The sequence below is a fragment of the Crocodylus siamensis genome, chromosome 2, assembly GCF_052110815.1.
Source record: "Crocodylus siamensis isolate JL-2025a chromosome 2, ASM5211081v1, whole genome shotgun sequence".
In the NCBI taxonomy this organism is placed as follows: Eukaryota; Metazoa; Chordata; order Crocodylia; family Crocodylidae; genus Crocodylus; species Crocodylus siamensis.
The window spans coordinates 86,965,806-86,983,773 of record NC_143396.1 but is presented as its reverse complement, the minus strand read 5'-3'; the positions used below and the strand labels follow the sequence as shown (position 1 = coordinate 86,983,773).

Genomic DNA, 17,968 nt, shown 5'->3' with positions numbered 1-17,968 from the left:
ATAACCATTTAAAAATTATGGTACCTGAAATATTAATTGGGCTAATAATAATAAAAAATTAATTCCATATGCATTATTTTAATGATTAAATACTTTTTTAATGAGATGGAAAACTGATTTTGTGTAGCTGTTCCTTGCTTAATATAAAAAAACATATTTTAGTTCACTCTCTATTGTTATTTTTACAAGACAATGTATATATGAAACAAGGAATATGATTCGCACTATTTGAAGTCCTGAGCACTAACTCGTCTAAAGTTTGGATGCTTCTACCCCCAGATGAGAAGCTTTGACATATGTGCAATAGATGATTTCCAATCTGTAAAGCTTGAATTAGATCCACATAATTGACTGGGTGATGTATTCAGATGCATCACCAACCAGGTTCAGATGCCTTGCTATTGAGTGGGGGGTCAACTTGACCCCTATATTTTCATTGTTGAGATACTAGCCATCTATTATATGATGTGTTTATAGTAGAAATGTGTTTGGATGACCTAAAAATGAAGAGGATGCATCTCTTTCTGCCATATACTGATGGATAATTTTGAGAGATCAATAAGGGAATATTTATTTACATTCCAGTGCTAGAGGAGTTTCTAACTGTGGGACTGTATTCCAAGCTTCCCTTGGGTCAAACCTCTTGTAACTTTATGTTGTCTGAAATGTTTTACTAACTTGTTGACAGTCTCGGGCAGCTGGGTGCTATTGTTTGTTCGTTTCATGTATCTTCATTGAAACCTGTTTTTGTACAGCATTTCAAAATATGCCATGTTTTCCAGTTAATAGGTCTTGCTGGGTTGTGATAACCATTTACACTGCAAAGATTGTCCATCTATTGAGGCTTGGTATTCTTAAATTGTTACTTGTTACATTAAATATGCTGTTGCTTAAACACATGAGATGATGAAATTTAAATAGAATCCTTATATTGTTTTGCATATTTAGGCACAAAGTGATAGTTTATATATTTCTTCACCTTCCGAAATAAACATCTTTATTTAAGATGCAGTGGATGGAATTTTTAGTCCTAATTAATGAGTTGTGCGCTTCAGAAGATTAATTGTGACTTATGGGGGCTAGAAGCTACATTTCTGTGATTTTTATGGACTGCCTTTTTGACCTTTTGTTTTGACACTTGATGAACGGGCACACTATTAACCTTCTTTGTAAAAGTAGTTATCTGTTTAGTTAAATGCCAGGAGAAGGTAATCGGGGTGGATTTGATTTAAATCATGATTTAAATGACTGGTCAGGAAGCCTCAATTTAATTGTTTTCTACAAAAAGTGCGTTCTTGTTGTTTGATATCCTTTATTCATTTTAACTTCTTGAAATTTTGCAATTTTGACTGTGTGTACACAAACTTGCAGAGATACAATAGGGCTGCTGGGTGGGTAATCAGGTCTGTTTAACTCTCATCTCCATATACTGCTGTTAACAAGGATGATAAACTCTCCCTATGCTTGAAGAGGGGTGTTTGTGCCTGAAAGCTTGCAAAGAACAACTTTTTCCAACTATTTAGTTGGTCTAATAAAAGATATCTCATGTACCTAAATAACTTTGTCTTCCTACAGAGATGTAAATCCACAGTTTGAGACCTGAAACTAAGTTTCATACAGATGCTTAATGGGATCTTCTGGGAACCCCATAAGATTGGGCCCTGGACATGCATTTTGATATGAGGCAAGTTGTGCCACCTTGGGGCAAAATAACAGTATCCAGCTTCTCCCGGATCTGCAGCTATGGGGAGCTAGATGCTGGGGCCAGCACCTGTGCTGGTCCTACTAGTATAAAAAGCTGCCCTGGCAAGCAGCTCAGGACTATTTGCTCTCAGGAGTTTCTGGGGCCTGGCCAATTAGTATCTGAGGACACTACCCCTTGTGCCAGCTGGACTGCTGAAGCAGCCCGGACTGTTCCCTGTACTCTCTACCCACTACAGCAGTCTGGCAGTGGGGGCTGCTGCCTGGCTATGAGCTGCTGCTACCTGCGACAGCATGCAGCCTCAAGGCTGTGCACCTGCCAGACCTGGATGAGGCTGCATGGCAACAGCAGAGGCACCTGCACCTCTGGGCCAGCTGCCAGTGGGCCGTGGCTGCACAGTGGCCTTTGTGCGGCACTACTGCCATGTGTGCCACTGCCTTGCCATATGAGGAGCTATCGCCTGGAAGATGTTCTCAGTGTGGTGGCATTTGAAAAACAAATGGTTCTGGTAAATCAGCTTTGAAGTAACAGGTGCAGTTAAAAAGTATAGGCTAATAGCATAGAGGAATTTCTTCCATGCTCTTAATAAGAAACTGGGGACATGATGAAGAGGGCAGTGCAAAAGTTGTCTGTTGGGCTTCGTATCTGCCAAGACCAACTAAATAGTTCAGGCTAAGACTGTAAGATAGTGGGGGGGGGCGTGTTTAGGGATAGGAAATGAAAACATAGTGGGATTTCACACGCGCTTGGTCTCTGGGAAGAGCCGCCACTCATTTTATCAGTTCTGTAGACTTCAGTATGTGAATTCCGTTTGGTCACTCGTGAAGTTTAGTCATGTGCAAGTGTGCTGTATATGTAGTTTCTGTTTAAAGACTCAGTGCCTCACTTGAGAGGAAACACTCTGGATCACCTGCTGCCAATCAAGATTCAGGTACACTGGAAAAATATTGGGAAAGAGTTCACAGAATCTCTACTATAGTGAGGAAGCATAGACTAGCAGATATGGCATGGGACTCTATCAGGAGCCTTCAGTTCTGGTCCTGGTTTTACTGGTTGTTCAGAGTATGAACATGGGCAAGCTAAGCAGTCAATCTATACTGCAGTTCATGTATTTAGGAAAATGATCAGTTGTATCTTTTTCTTATGTTGTACTTGTCAGTGATGCTAGTTAGGGATGTGCGAAATGGGCCTTATTTGATTTGGATTCAGCCTGAATTGGGGACAGTGATTTGATTTATTGATTTGGATCACTGCCTCGATTCAATTTGATTTGGAGAGTAAGTGATTTGGCCATTGACACAGCTTTAAATGTTTTTTCTGTGTACGTCGAAGTACCAGGCGTAGCTCATGAATGCTGTGATGGTGGGGCGGATGGAGCATCCCACGGAAGCGCTCCATCTTGATTTGATCTGGATTCGGAGATTCAGCCGCTGAATTGGGCTGACTCTCCACCCAATTGAATCGGTGACCGAAGCTTTGCGCAGCCCTAATGCTAATCATTCCTGTTCACAATCTAAAATAAACAAGTACATTTTTGCAATTTTGCTGCTAATAATGAAAATCCAAATTCAAGTTGGAAGCTGCAGTGTGGAATATTGGAACAAGATAATTGCTTACTATAAAATAGTTAAGTAATGCTAGTTGGCTTAAATGCCACTCAGATTATGATTCACCTGATGACAAATGAATTTACTCTGTAATTTTCATAGCACCTACAAGTACAGTAAGCATTTTGCAGAACAAGTATAAGCTACATTTATGCTGAGATACGAATGGGGTAATAGTGCAGGAATAAGGTGAACAAAACCAGAAGCTAAAAGAAAATTCCCTCATGGTTGAGGGGGAAAAAACCAACGTTCTTAATTAGTTCAGACTCAAATTGTGTGTCCAAAAGATAACTTTGCAGTTACCTTGGATGGGCATTAAAAATGCCACTTGCTAACGTGATGCAGTATTCCAATGTCATAAGAGGTGGAAAATTAATTTAGTGTTTAATATATAGTTTAACAATTGGGAAGTAAAACTCGTTATACTTTGGCACAAACTATTCTATACTCAGCATTATTGCTAGTCTTGGATGCTACTTCATTTATAATAAATTGCTAAAGGAAACTTTTCCATTTTACACAAGAAGGAGCAACAGGGAGTGTAGCTAGATCGTGAATTACCAGATGAACTAGCTGAAGGGTAGTCTTCTGTTAAATGTAGGAATCTGGATTTTAATACAGGACTGGCATTAAAGAGTACTTGCAACATCCGGCATTGAAAGATTCCTGGTCTTTGCTGAGGGGTGATTCTAACTTGTTTTTATCCTATGCGTAGTTCTCTCTTAGAGCTCCTGATAGATACAGAATGAACTGACAAGCTACCAAGTCAGTACTTGCCTAAAAGGAACAGCAAAATGAACTGTATGTAAAAATAGCATGTAGACTTTGTCCTTAGGGAGAGGAGAAAACTGGAAAAAATGTAGAGGGGAAATCTATACATAAAGTGAGAAAAGTGACAAAATCAGGGAATGAATGAGTGCTATGACACTGTTCTAATAGCAGGGCCAGGGTTGCCAACTGTTGATAAATTTATAGACAGTCCCTAAGAAAAGAAGGGGTAAGGGGAGCTAAAAAAATTGCTTTTCTGTAAATCCATTGAGCTGTTTATTTAAAACAAAACCAACAAAAATACCCTGTAGAAAATATGAGCTTGGTTGAACATCCATTGTTGGAATGAGGCTGGATGCAAGTGTTAATAGACAGATCGTGTAGATCCATGGTCCTTTGTGGCTGAATGGGAATGCTGCACCTTTCAGGGAGATCTCTGTCAGGGTAGCGTATGGGAGTATTTGTAGCCCCTCATACCTCCCCCTCCAGCTATGTGCTGTTGTTGCATTCCAACACCTGCATGTAATTGCTCTGCCTCAAAGGTAGGGAGGGCTGTGCAGCCCTGGGGAGTCTGATGCAGGGCTGCTGAGGGGGAGGGTGGGGGGAAAGGATCAACATAGTGTGGAGGTGGGTAGGGGACCCATTGAATAGGGGGCAGCACAGTGTAATACCAATGCTGCAATCAAATAAGACTGTTAAAAGTTGGCATTAAACCCCTGAATTTAAATCTGGCCCTTGTTACTGCCATCCAGTGCCTGGCAGAAAGATTACATTTACATTAAGTAAAATATGTCAGTAAAAAGAGTTTTGGTATCAGTAAAAAAGTTTGCAGATTGTTTAGTAAAAATACCATTTTTCCTTGGGTTGGCAACCCTAGTTAATGCAAGGTAGTCGCTACTACTTGGTGCCTTTGTATCTGGGGTGTGTGTGTATGCGCTTTGTTCAAAATGAAAGCAAATTTACACTTGCTACAGATGCGTCCATCTTGGACATCCACCAACTCTGAGCATCCACCTACTTGGACATCTACCTACTCAGTTTAATACAAGGCAGTTATTTAAATGTCCCTTTGAGCTTACTTAAGCGTATGCATAACCAGATCTAGTAGAGACCTGAAAAACTGCAAGCTCTTTCCTGAATGTAAAGGCAGTGGGATGTGGAAAGAAAGGACAATTTGGCCCTGCATGTATTGTTTGAGTAAAGGAGACTAACAGATGAGATTAGTGCAAAGTGTTCTTTTTAATAATTTGCCTAGTTTATAGTAGTATGTTTTATACTTTGTAGGGCTGAGCACCACGTGTACTATAGCAGTGGTACCCAACCTTATTGTCCATGAGGGCTGGATGGGCAGTACCAGGTCCCTCTGTGGACTGGATCTGGCTAATGGGCCCAATTTTTAGCTGTTGAGAGTTGCACAGCCCAACCCTGATCTGTCTGCCTAGGGCAGGGCAGGGTGGAGTGACTCGAATATGGATGTGTAGGAAGGGGTTTGTAGGGGCAGAGCTGCTCTCATCTAGATGTCGGGGAAGTAGCTGAGTCCTGATCCTGATCCAGATGTGTAGAATGGAGGCAGGGCAGCCCCAGTCTGAACGTACTTAGTTGCCCTGATCTGGACACACACAAAGTACAAAGGAAAGCTGCCAAGCCCTGACCTGTATGTGTGTGTGTGTGGGGGGGGGGGGGCAGGGCAAGGCATTTCAGCCTTGATCTGGATGTTGGGGTAGAGGGAGTGGTCTAGCCCACTCTGGACGTACTGGGGGTGGACCTGGCCTAATCCTGCTGCTTGGGATCAGCATCCACTGCTTGTCACTACCAAGTTTTCTGACCTGTCTGAGTCCCCATGGGCTGACTCTTATGGCTTCATGGGCCAGAGGTTGAGCACCCCTATATCCGTAGTTATTTCTCAGGTTAGATTCCCAGTGTAGGTAAAGTACAACTGTCTGTAACGAGTGCTCACTGGAAGGAGAATATTGCAGTATATATGGCCTGTGCTAATATTTTACTAGCAAAAGCTCAGCTGAGATGTTTTCTAAACAGAAAATGAGTAGGATTAAGAATGCTTTGACCATTTTGGTTGATTATTTTTTCTCAATGACTTTTTCTACTGTATGCAGTTCATTTTTAAAATGGTTGAATTTGAATAAAGAACTTTCGTACAGGTGAAAACCTTCAAATGCTGCATATCCCAGTAGGAAAATACATGAATCTTAAGTGAATTTAATGCATGTTAATTACAAAGGTTATGAATGCCCTTTAGACGAGGTCTGGTCTCTCAGGTAGTATTTTTCCACATCTGCTCATCCTTTGGTAAGTTAATTATTTTATGACATCATAATTAGTTCTATGGCAGCATTGACACCATGAAATAAGCATGTCTCCTCTTTAAGACCAAGGAAAATCTGGGCTGTTTGAATGGCTAATTATCAAAACAAAATTATAAAGGGCATGCAGAAAAATGCTAGCTGAATTATTTTTATAGAAATATTTTTCAACTTTGCAACAGTATAAAAAATCCCTTTTTATAAAGTGTGAATGGTTTATAGTGAGTTGAAGGCCTTTTTCCCTCTCTGAGCTATATTCGGATGATGTAACTGGTTTCTAGCATCCAGTACTCTAGAGACTGCTGTGTTGAGTTATTAGAACAAGTTGGAAATTTTGTTGCCATAACTACTACTTTCCAGATGTTTTATACAGATAAATGACATGGATCTGAAAAATTCACTGAAAACTGATTTAAGAACAAAAGCAAATCTATGATTAGAATATGAAAGGGGCATGAAGAGGCACCCTGTGTGACCTGCAGTTTAAATGGTATTTAGGATCACCTGCTGGTCTGAAGACCGTAGACAGCTGACCATCTGCAGTAGATTTGCAATAGTAGTTTTATCTGCCATTTTTTTCAAGTGTTTTTATGGTGTTCTAGTTCAGCTTATGTTTTAAATTAAATCCAAAGATTTTCAGTGAAAGAAAATGAAAGGCAACATGCAAAACTGACACTAGAAAAAACTGTAAATTAACTTTTCAGAATTTACTAGCTTTTGTCTTCCGTGAGATCCCATAGAAGATTAAAAACAAAGTTAAACATTTATTAAGATAATAGGAGCGTTCAGTTTCATCAGATACATTAGTTTCTCTTTTAAAAACTTTTCTATTTCAAGGCATGAATTACACAATTCTTTGTCAGGAAGCATGGCAGTTAAGCATTCCTGCCACACTTGCTCTGTACATTGCCTCTAAAATGGCAGGATAATAGGTACCCTTGGCAGGAGCCAGGTGAATGCCAATTAGCAGACAGAATATCCAAAGGCTTATTGGTGTGTGCTGAGTGCCAGACTAAGGCAACTATATTCTTTCTGTTTTGTGAAGTAATGTGAACTCCAGGACAAATCCTGATGAACCTGGATTAGAAGAAATTTCCCAGTCTAGTTATTTCAGATAGGGTTTTATAGCTCATTCTGTTGACATTCTGGCTGCAATTAGTGGTAAAACAAGATTAGAACTATCATTGGTCTGATCTGGTATGGAAATCATTTGTGTGTTAAAAATTATAAGCATGTAGCCTGCGTCCAGATGAGTGTGTGCATTTGGTTGCCCGGGGACAAGCAGCAGTGACACACCTTGTGCTGCAGCTACTTGTCCCTGGGGAATGCTCGTACTATCTGTGCTTTGGCACGTTGCAAGTTATCCCGGGGGTGGTAGGGGAGGCTGGGGCCAGCACTGTGCTGGGCCCTGCAGCCTTACATGGGGTCCTGGGTGCCTTCTGGGGCTGTAGTTGCAGTGATCCTGCTGGGCAGAGCTTGGCTGGTAGCCTCAGCGCAGCTTCCGGAAGCCTGGCTTCGCCTTGCAGCAGCAAGCACTGCCACCACTTTTTCTTTCCGTGGGTTTTTTTGCCCCCTGGTTATTCGGGTTCAGAAAAAATCCATGGGAAAAAAATCCAGCAGCAGTGCACACATAGCATGCCCTTGTAGTATGGAGACCCCCAACTATGCAGTATGTGATGCTGCAGATGTGTTTGCGGCACCACATACTGCATGGCTGTGGTTTTCCGGATGTGCCCATAGAGAACCTATTTGGATAATGTTGGTATGGCAAGAGCAAATTTTAATTGTTGATTGTAAGCAAAGATATAACCAGGGGATTTGTGAAAGATCATCTATTCCAGCTAGCTGTATTGACTTCTGTACCATCAGACGTTAATAAATAAATTAATGGAAGTTGACAAAAAACAGCTGTCAGGCAGCATCTGAGGTCATGAAGCTGGTATGCGGAAGTAGTACCCATGCCACATGTGCTGCGTATATCAACAGGCAGGAGATGTGGCTGGGTCACCCAAGCAGGAAATTAACCGTCAGCAGGAATGTGGCTCCCCTGTGCGTGCAGCACAGAAACATGAACTCAAGTTCAGAAGGAAAACGCAGGGAAATGGGAAATACTACAAGGACTGGGCTTTCTGTAGACAGTAGTAGCAGAAACAACGTAGTTGCTACTGAAGATAGCAGGTTATACAACTTCAGTTTCTGAAAATGGGAAACAGCATTTGTAAATGTTCTTATTACTGTACTGTGAGAGTCTCAGAAGCAGTTTGGTGCTGTAATATAACAAGCCCTAAAGAGCTTTGTAACTAGGAAGGGAAACTAGTTTGTAAATAATTAGTTATCATTTCTTACTGTAAAGTAGTGAACAAGAACAACTCATCATATACTTCAGTTGTTTTGGAGGTATTTGTATCATGAAATGGACAGAGCCAGGGAAACCTAAACAAGGTTTTTACGCCTACTTCTGGCTTCAAAATATTTCCAAATTGAGAAGTGGAGAGAGATGAAAGGAGTAGGAGAGGGAGATGAAAGCAGGAGAAATATTTATTTTAATCCCCATTATTGAAAACTAGGTATCTTCTCCAAACTTGTGTGTGCGCATGTGAGAGAGAGTGCCTATTTTAATCAAGAACTCTGCAAAGGTTTCATTGCACAGCACTAACTTCCAAGTACAGATTAATTTTTGAACATACAATATGTGCGTCAGATTATTGGAGTTTAGTTTTAAAGTAACATTTATAAAAGACAGTTTATATTGTACTTTAAGCTTCAAATATCTTAGTTGTTTTTTTTAAATGCCCATATTAAATGATTTTATTATGGAATTGCTTATGAATGTCGGATAATGGGAAGACTGTTGTGCTCATTAAACTTCTCTGCCTTTTTAAATTAGTTCCATTTCTCATAAATGCTACTAGTAATTTTAAAATAAAATAATTTTAAATGACCTGCATTTCCTTATATTCAGAGAACTAGTGTCGCTGTGTTGAGATAATGTTTCTTTCTGAAATACTAATAGTCTTTCATCCTTTGGTCCCATTTCACTTGTAATCCACATAAATTTCTGTGTTTAATTTACTATGATTTCATTATGAATAAGAACCATAAATTTAGCTAATCTGATTTGCAGGGAACAAACTTTTAGTAACTGTAATGACAGTAAAAATGGTCTCTCAAAAATATTGTACATAGTGAAGAAAAAACAGTTAGTTATGAGATTAATGTTCTTGGTATTGCTAGTCAGTGGCGGGTGGTTGGTTTTTTGGGGTTTTTTCCATTTTTTTTTTCCCCCTGAGATTTGTGTTGCTTTTGATGAGTACATTTACATTCCAGTGCTGAGAAGTAACATTCCATTAGGGAGTTAGACTGACATGAAAACAGGAATGTAGAGGCCCAGGGCAAGGGAACAGTATTGAATACAGATAGGAGAGGCTTCTGTGCTCAGCTACTATTGTCTGTCCTGAGCACCTTGGGAAACATGTGTGTACCAGCATGTCTTGGAATTGGAATAAATGGACAGATTAGATCTGAAGACACTGGCCTAGTTCTCCATTGTCTTGAAGTTTGTAGATAGTATGAGTAGGTGGAAGAGATCGCCGTTGGTGCCTGAAAGTTTTTGACTGTCTGAACGTGAGTGTTCTTGATTTGTTTTAAAGTATTTTGTGTACAGTATCTGGTCTTTTAATGATGAAAGATGTATTGTGAAATCTGTAAGGTGTGACTTGGACTCGTCAAAAGTAACAGATCTGTAAAAATAATTAAAAAACCCCAAAAAGACCGCCCCCACCCCACCCCCTAATAAACCAACAACAAAACCCCCCCCTCTACTGACTAGAAATACCAAGAACATTAATCATGTCAAAAAATCCTCCTTTTCTGTTGTTTGGCTCAAAGATTACCAAGTAGTAATTGATGTTCTTGCTCTGAATTATAATTTCTGTAAAATGAAATTCATTATGAAGTTTTGACTCAAGTTTGTATATATTTCGTGAAGGTTTTTAGGAAAAAAAAATAAGTTAGGAAACTCTCTTTCACTTGGTACGCATCTCATTAACTTTTATTTGGTCATCTGTAACTGCTGAATACTTTCATGCAGATGATTGTGGTTTATTCAAAATCCATGCATTTGGGTGATGACTGAGAGGGGAAAAAAATCTTGTGTTGCTGTATAGAAGTAGAGAAGGAAACTGTAAATTTTTGGCATCTATAGTTGGTATGAATGTAATTTTAGGATTCTTGAAAATGGATATGGAGTAGTGTCAAACTGTGGAGTTAGTTTTACATCTGTTTCAGTAATAAGTTTACTGAGGCTTGCAAACCTTTCACCAGTATTGAGTATCCTTAGAAGTAATGAACAGGTTTGAATATTGAAGTAGTAAATTAGTCATTTTACTTTGCCTAATCTTTAGTATGTTTTTAAATTAGTCTTGGAAGTGGTGTGGTCAAAGTATATTTGTATAGAGAGCAGTTGCAAATATTTATTTGATATCTCTGATTCTCTTTTCCTCTAAGAGCACTCACTTTATACAGTTCTATACTGAACCTGTACTTCACTAGAATTTGAGTGCCTGCTATTAAAATTACATTTTTCTATGTGGGTCTTTTTAGGTTTTTTAAAAAGTTACTTATAAAGCACGTCTAGGGTGAGAGTCTCATCCCTAGTCCATCCTGTTTATGGTGGATAAAAGGAATTGAGCAGTATTAAGGGGTCTTTAAAAGGAGAATCACCCCAGGCATAAGAACTGAAGACCACTGAGAAGCAGACTTCCAAGTACCTGTAAGCCTTAAGCAGCAGTATAGAGCATGACAGGGATGTGGTTGCAGCATGCATTTTTTGAGAGATCCTGGGTAACACTGCTAAATGTTTGCTATAATGGAGATTAGTTGCTTTGGCTGTCTGAATTATGCCTGTGGCAGCCTAACATAAGGAGATTGACCGTGGCTTAAAATTAGACTTAACTGTTATTAGGTTGAAAGTTTTGTGAATCGGAGTATTATCATGGATTTGGAGAAACTAAGTGTGTTGTCTGTCCATGTTCTGTCTTGTTGTGTATGCAAGTTATATAATATAACCAAATACAAAGAATATATCATGCAAGATCTACTGTGGCATGAACTGAAAACAGTGTCTAAAAAAAAAAGAATGTGGTATAATGCTGTAGTTCCCTAGAGAGAGGTAGTATCTAATGAAGTAGGTTGTTCCTTTCCAAAACTTTCTCTGAACCAGTTACTCCAAGGTGCCACCCTGCCTAGTTCCCTGGAAAGAGGCAACTATCAGTAGTAGCCTTTTATTTTATGTTGGGAGGAAGAGGGAGTGGACCAATTTGTTGAATACCCAATTTAGCTGAGCCAGGTAGTAAACGTTTCTGAAACCTTAATTTTCTAAAACTTATGTAGATTATAGCATGCAGATAATTTATGATGGACACTGGTGGAGGGTAACCTGCTGAATTACCTGGCAGTCAAACCCGTGGCTTGATTTATGGTCTCTTGTGGGAATTCTTTCTTGGTATTTTACATAAAGCTTTGTGTTTTATAGTCAGCTAAGTGAGCTCTTGTGTCATGCGAGTTGCCTCTGTTGCTTGCGTGTCCGTTGGGTTGGTTTTTAAAGAACTCTCTCAGAACTTTCATTCTGTTAGCCAAATTTGTTTTGGTCTTTTTTCTTTGGTTCCAAGTATTGTTCCAGTGTGCAGTATGTTCATCTTCTACCATTCCTTCATCTAGAGATCCCCCACATGAAGTGTGACATCAGGTTAATAGGTGTCGGATAACCTGAAGCCTTCCTCCCCCCAGCTTTTAGAGAAAGTCAGGGGAGAATATTTTCTTTGTGTTCCCTAAAGCAGAATCTTGTGGTTTGCTGAAAGGAGCATAAATGCATCAGGGGTAGGGAATCATTCTCTCTCCTCTTTCTCCCTCTACATTTAGAACCATTGTTTTGGGGTGATTGCTTGTGCCAGCTTCTACTGCTGCTCAAAACTCTGCCCAATCATCAGAGCGAAGTTGATATCCAGTTTGTCAATTTTTATGATGTCCATAGTCTGCTGAGTAGCAGCAGGGAAAACTCTTGAGACTTCTTAGTTTTCATTATATTGTATCATGGTAAAGCTGAGTAGCAACAGAGCAATCTCTGTGCAGCTGCCGAAGGACAAGACTGAATAATTTATTCATATTTGGAATGATATCTTCACAATAGTACGGGCTAGAAACGTTTCTGTTTACCATGGGCTCAGTCCTTGATAATGAAGGAAATTGTTAGAAGGGGATTAGATGTTGGGAAGCTTGAGTGCTATTCCTACTGTGCCACTGATTTGTTAGGACATTTGTCACTTAAGCCAGTGGTTCCCAACTGGGGGTCCGTGAGCAGGTTTCAGGATTTCTGCCTAGACCGGCATGGGGAGGAGTTGTCTTGGCACCCCAGGACTGAGGCAAGTCCTGAGGAAGGGGCAGGACTAGGCCCACAGCCTCCATCTTGCAGATGGTGCTGTGGACAGGTGGGCGAAGCTGCATGTTGCTGCTGCTCATGTGAGTTGGCCCCCAGGGCTTCCCACTGCACTCGGGGCCACGTGGGCAGGGCTGGGGAGCCAGGCTGTTCCTCAGAAAGAAAAAGGTTGAAAACCCCTGACTTCTGCGTCCGTTTATTTGGTTTTTTGTCTATAGAACTTCAAGTTTCACTTTATTTTCTTGGAGGTATTTTGAGTTTTTGGATGAAAAATAAGTGCAAGGTATCTTAAGATAAGTTTTCTACTCATCGGAACATAAGTAATTCGGCAATATGGATGTTGTATGATTTAATAGTTTAGCTACATATGATGATTTTTGAATGCAGCAATAAAACTTAAACAAATGGTTAAATGGATAGTGGTTGATTCTTAAGTCTAATAGGAAACTTCTTTTGGGATTTTTATCACCAGTGCTGAGACTTGGTACATACTTTTTGCCTAAAGAGATTGACTATCTGCTACCTTGTGCCACAAGGTGAAATCCAAGCAGGTAATTCAGATAGATGGTAAGAGAAAGAAGGGAGTTTGCTATTATTTTATTTCTATTTTTTTTTAACTTGATATGTCAGAACAGGGGTTGTGCCTGGCTGGGTACAGAATCAGAAAGCATAATGTTCTTGACCTGAAAAGAGGAGATACGAAGGAAAAGGTTTTAAACTTAGGTTAGGAAACCTAGTGAGAACAAATCTCTAAGCTGAAATCAAATTGTACCAAGATAAAACTAGAGGGGCACTGACAGATATTTTCTTGACCAGTACTGATAGCTGATGATTAACCAACCATATCGTCTCATGCCCATTCGATAACCAATATTTAATAGTAGTCCAAGGCATTTTAAACTACTAGCATAAATCTTTTTGTTTTGTATTTATAATGCACACACACACTTAGATTTTTTGCATTTCTGCTTCTAGAAACATTTTGTAGTAAAAAGACCGCATATTATATTTAAAACTTTTACTTTTAAAACGGTGGTTTGCAATATAAACTTTATTCTTAGCTAGTTGCTTTGCAGCTTTTTCCTGCCCTACTTCTTTCTTTTCTGTAGCCATCTTTAGGAAGCCATTGTTTTCAGTAGCATGGCGTGTCTTGAGGTGCTGTGTTAAGTTCAGTGTGTTGAAGTCTTTACTGGCATTGTCTCCCTGTGAAATATTTCAGCACATACTTTGCAATCAGCTGTTCAGTTGTTCTTTTCAGATACTTAAATAAAAATTCCATATTACGCTCCTTTTAGACGTATTTACGGCTGATAGAGATTGCACGTTGCACAACAGCAAATATATTCTTGTCTAATGGTTTACACGTCACAGAATTCCATGCACCAAAAGGCATAATTATTGGTAAACATTGGCTACAACAACCAAAAAAACCCGATTATATGATAACGTCATTTCTCCTTTTATCCGTACCAATTTGATAGCCAACTGATATATTGGTGCACTCCTAGGTAAAACAAGTCTTAGTTTTAGATTGATGGGGAAATGTACTGATTTTGTTTATTGTTTTTCAGTTTGAGGGACAAGTTTGTTGTTTTCCCACTGCTACATCTGCCTTGTCATAATTTTTAATCAAGAACATCCTTTTTTATGCTGGTTTTTTCAATGCACCTGTTGGGCACATCCAGATGAATGTGCACATGCAGGGACTGCATTAGCTGCAGCAGAAATAGCAGTGGCACAAATTTGTGCCACTACTTTTTGCTGCTGCACATACCCCTGTTCATGGAGTTTGGTGGGGGGCAAAATGCCCTGCTTTGGGAAAAAGGTTGTTTTCCTGCTTTCCTGTCTCCTGGCATGCTGAAGTATATGGGGAACACCTAGAGAAGGAGAGATGCTCTGACTAGCAGCCAAAGTGTCTCCCTAGCGCACCCAGCATCCCTGTCTGCCGGAGTATGCTCCTGGAGCACGAGCTTCACCTTTTTATTTTGTAAAGGGTTTTTTGTTTTAACCAAGGATCTTCCGGTGTTGAGTTTTGTTGCCTCACTGCAAATTTGCAGTGCAGCTAATGGTTTCGCATGTGTTGCATATGGTTTGAAGTATCGCAAACTGCACACGAATGCTTGTCTGGATGCACCCATTGTGGTTATTGACATAGATCAGGGTCAGCAGCCTGCAGTCCAAATCTGGTCTGCAGAGCTGAGGGCCTTTGGCAAGAGGTGGGAAATGGGAAGTTTTATCTGCTGTGGCCAAGCAGTGGGGCTAAGTGGAGACAACAGGTCAATAGCCCTGGCTTGCCTCAGATCTGAGTTGGGTCATCCCAGCCTACCGCTTGAACAAGTTGCTGACTGTTGATGTGGGCAATGGTTGAAAATCTGAATATTTGTATCCTGAAGTCATTTTTTAAAGAGAATAAACGAAGTAATGGTTTAATTTTCCTTTATACCCTGAAAGTAGTTACAACTTGTACAAAATTCAAACTTGCATTGCTGAGTAGGGCAGCCTGCATTTTATTAGTGTTAAGCAACAGAAGAATGCATGCTTCTGCCTCTAGAAATATGTGCATCTTATTGGGAAGATTTTAAGATTTTTTTTTATAGAATCTTTAAGAAGGTTCAGTATTCTGGAAACTCTTTCTATTGTAGTATTTCATGTACCTGTGTGAGCTCGATGCCGAATTATATAGGACTGAATTAAGCACAGGCTCAGACCTGTTCAATTTAAAACTTTTATTGTTTCACAAAGTCATAAACTAAAGGAGGTCTGTTGGTTCACGAGGTTCCCAAATCAAGCCCTTGCTCTCTAACCCGGAGGCTAGGTGCGGCTGCCTGATTCAGTAGTCTCAGAACTGGTCAACAGCTCATTTAAAAGGAGTCCCTTATCTTTTTTTAGGCAAAAGATACAAAACTGTCCCCATGGTGGAAGTGAGGCATCTAACATAACTTTACTATTAGTTATATATGATAACACTTATACATATGCATTTCTAATTCTACTTCTATTGGTTATTTAGTTAACTTATCTATATTATAATATCAGGTGATACGCTTTGTATTATAATCATTACGCTTCTTATGTTAATCCTTAATGACCTTTATATTTCTTATGCTAATTTTCTATAACCTAAATACATTATTCATCTATATGTTTTGCTGGTTTTTGCAGGGTTAAAATGTCAAAACTGACATAATATGCGGTTGTTTTTTCGTCATTGCGGTTTAGCCATGCAGTTTCTTATTCTTAACAATGTAAGCGGCGTGTCTGCTATTTTTATCATTGTTCAAAGGTCAGAAGTTCAGCATTTTCATCTAAGGGTCAGAAAGTGGTTACCAGAATGTCAATCGCTGACTCCTCAGCCTCCTTGAAGCATTCTGGGAGTTTTAGTGCATTGTTTCTAATGCTAGGCCTTGCCTAGCATAAGCACTCTCTCACAGTACCATTAAATATAAATGCTACAGTGGTGAAGATGAATGGATAGTATTTATTTTCAGTAGTCAAATACTATCTTTTTTCAGCTTTTGAAATGCTAGTATACATAAATCACCCTTGTGTAGCAAGTGAAATTAGTTAAAATGAACAAACATATGGGAAGTAAGAGGATAGTAAAACATCCACTCAAAATACCACTGATTGACATACTAAGATACAACTTGATTCTTTACAAAGGTGAGGGATAACATGTTGAGAGCTGTTGTGTGTCATAAAAATGTACTTTTCATGATTTTTTTATTTTTAAATAAAGTGATTGGTGATATAGTTGCAGTCCCATAGCTCAGTGTCACACTTGGTTTTTTTAACATTGAAAAGGTAAATGAAGTATTGACATCCTTTCCCCACGTGTTTCTTCTCATTTTTTCTTCCTCAGATTTCTTATGCTCTAGTGACAAATGAGAGTATTCATGGACATTTTTGTTGGACAGAAGCTTTTTAAGAAAGAAAGAAAAATCTCAGCTTATTTTTTCTTTTTTTGGTGGGAGCACTACATTGTAAAAAAGTCAAGTCTGTTTTCTTTTTCTTTGATAACTTTTCTATAAGCCTTTCTTATATGCTCATCCTTATGCTATTTAGTAATGTGTGGCATTCATCAATTTGGATAGTTCATTTTGAAGTTGCTATACATGTAGATTTTAATACTTGGTACCCTATGTCGGAGGTCTTATCAGAGTGCGAAAAGTCTGTTACAGGTCTCATTGTAGTTTTAAAAGTTCATGCCAGATTTATTTTAGTTCAAGCAAGTTACCCCCAGCAAGATATTTTATTTGTAAATAAAGCAGCAGATTTTAGATTCTTAAAGAGCAGATGTTCTCAACTGCTCATATCCCTTCCCACAATCCTGGATTTAGGCAGGATAGGATAAAGACCAGAGAACAGTTTTGCCCTAGGCACAGATTAGAACAGCCATAGGGCTGCTCTAAATTGCATCTGTTTATAAAGGCCCAAGAATTTTATATAGGTTTAGAGCACTGAGTTTCTTTCAAGGGTGCTATGGGGTTAGCAGGGTTAGGGAGTGCAAACATAATTCACAAGAGAATTCAAGTAGGAATCCATAGTGTTAAAAATATTTGACCTGTTGTGGTATTTCTTATGTCCTTGGAACAGAAGATTTGCTCTACTTTTAAAAGTTTAAAAAAAAAAAAAAAAAAAAAAGAAGAGTTAAAACTAGTGCTGGCATTTTTCTGAGGGGGACCATGACCCTGTTGCTGGGTACTTTGAGACAAAAAGGGTGAGAACCAGTGGTCTAAAGTCTTCAGAACATAACAGCTTGGCCCAGGGTGGGCAGGAGGTGGCAGTTAGATATTCTGCTTGTAGATGGCACATTCCCATGCACAACTTACTAATGGCATGTTTGGAGGGCCTGATAAATATATAATTGCCCATGGACTGTAAGTAGCACCCCCTGCTCTAGGTAAAGGCAATTTCCAGCTGGATATTTTCTATCCTGACACTCTGAGGCAAAGATTATGGGCTTATGTTATTGTTTGCTATTCCTAATGATGTGTTTATCTTTTTACGCCATGCTATGATGTAATGAAAACAAAATATATTCTTACTTTGGGGACAAAGCAAAACCACTTGCAGTCGTGTTTCAAACTTTATTAATGTCTTTAAAATACTTTTTGTAATGATTGCATAAAAATTT

At 39.3% G+C, this 17,968-nt stretch overlaps 1 protein-coding gene across 10 annotated transcripts in view; it reads left to right on the top strand.

The window, feature by feature from the left end:
- RAPGEF2 (Rap guanine nucleotide exchange factor 2) overlaps nucleotides 1-17,968 on the top strand; it is a 309,133-nt gene that overhangs the window by 150,344 nt on the left and 140,821 nt on the right. The window lies entirely within an intron of this gene.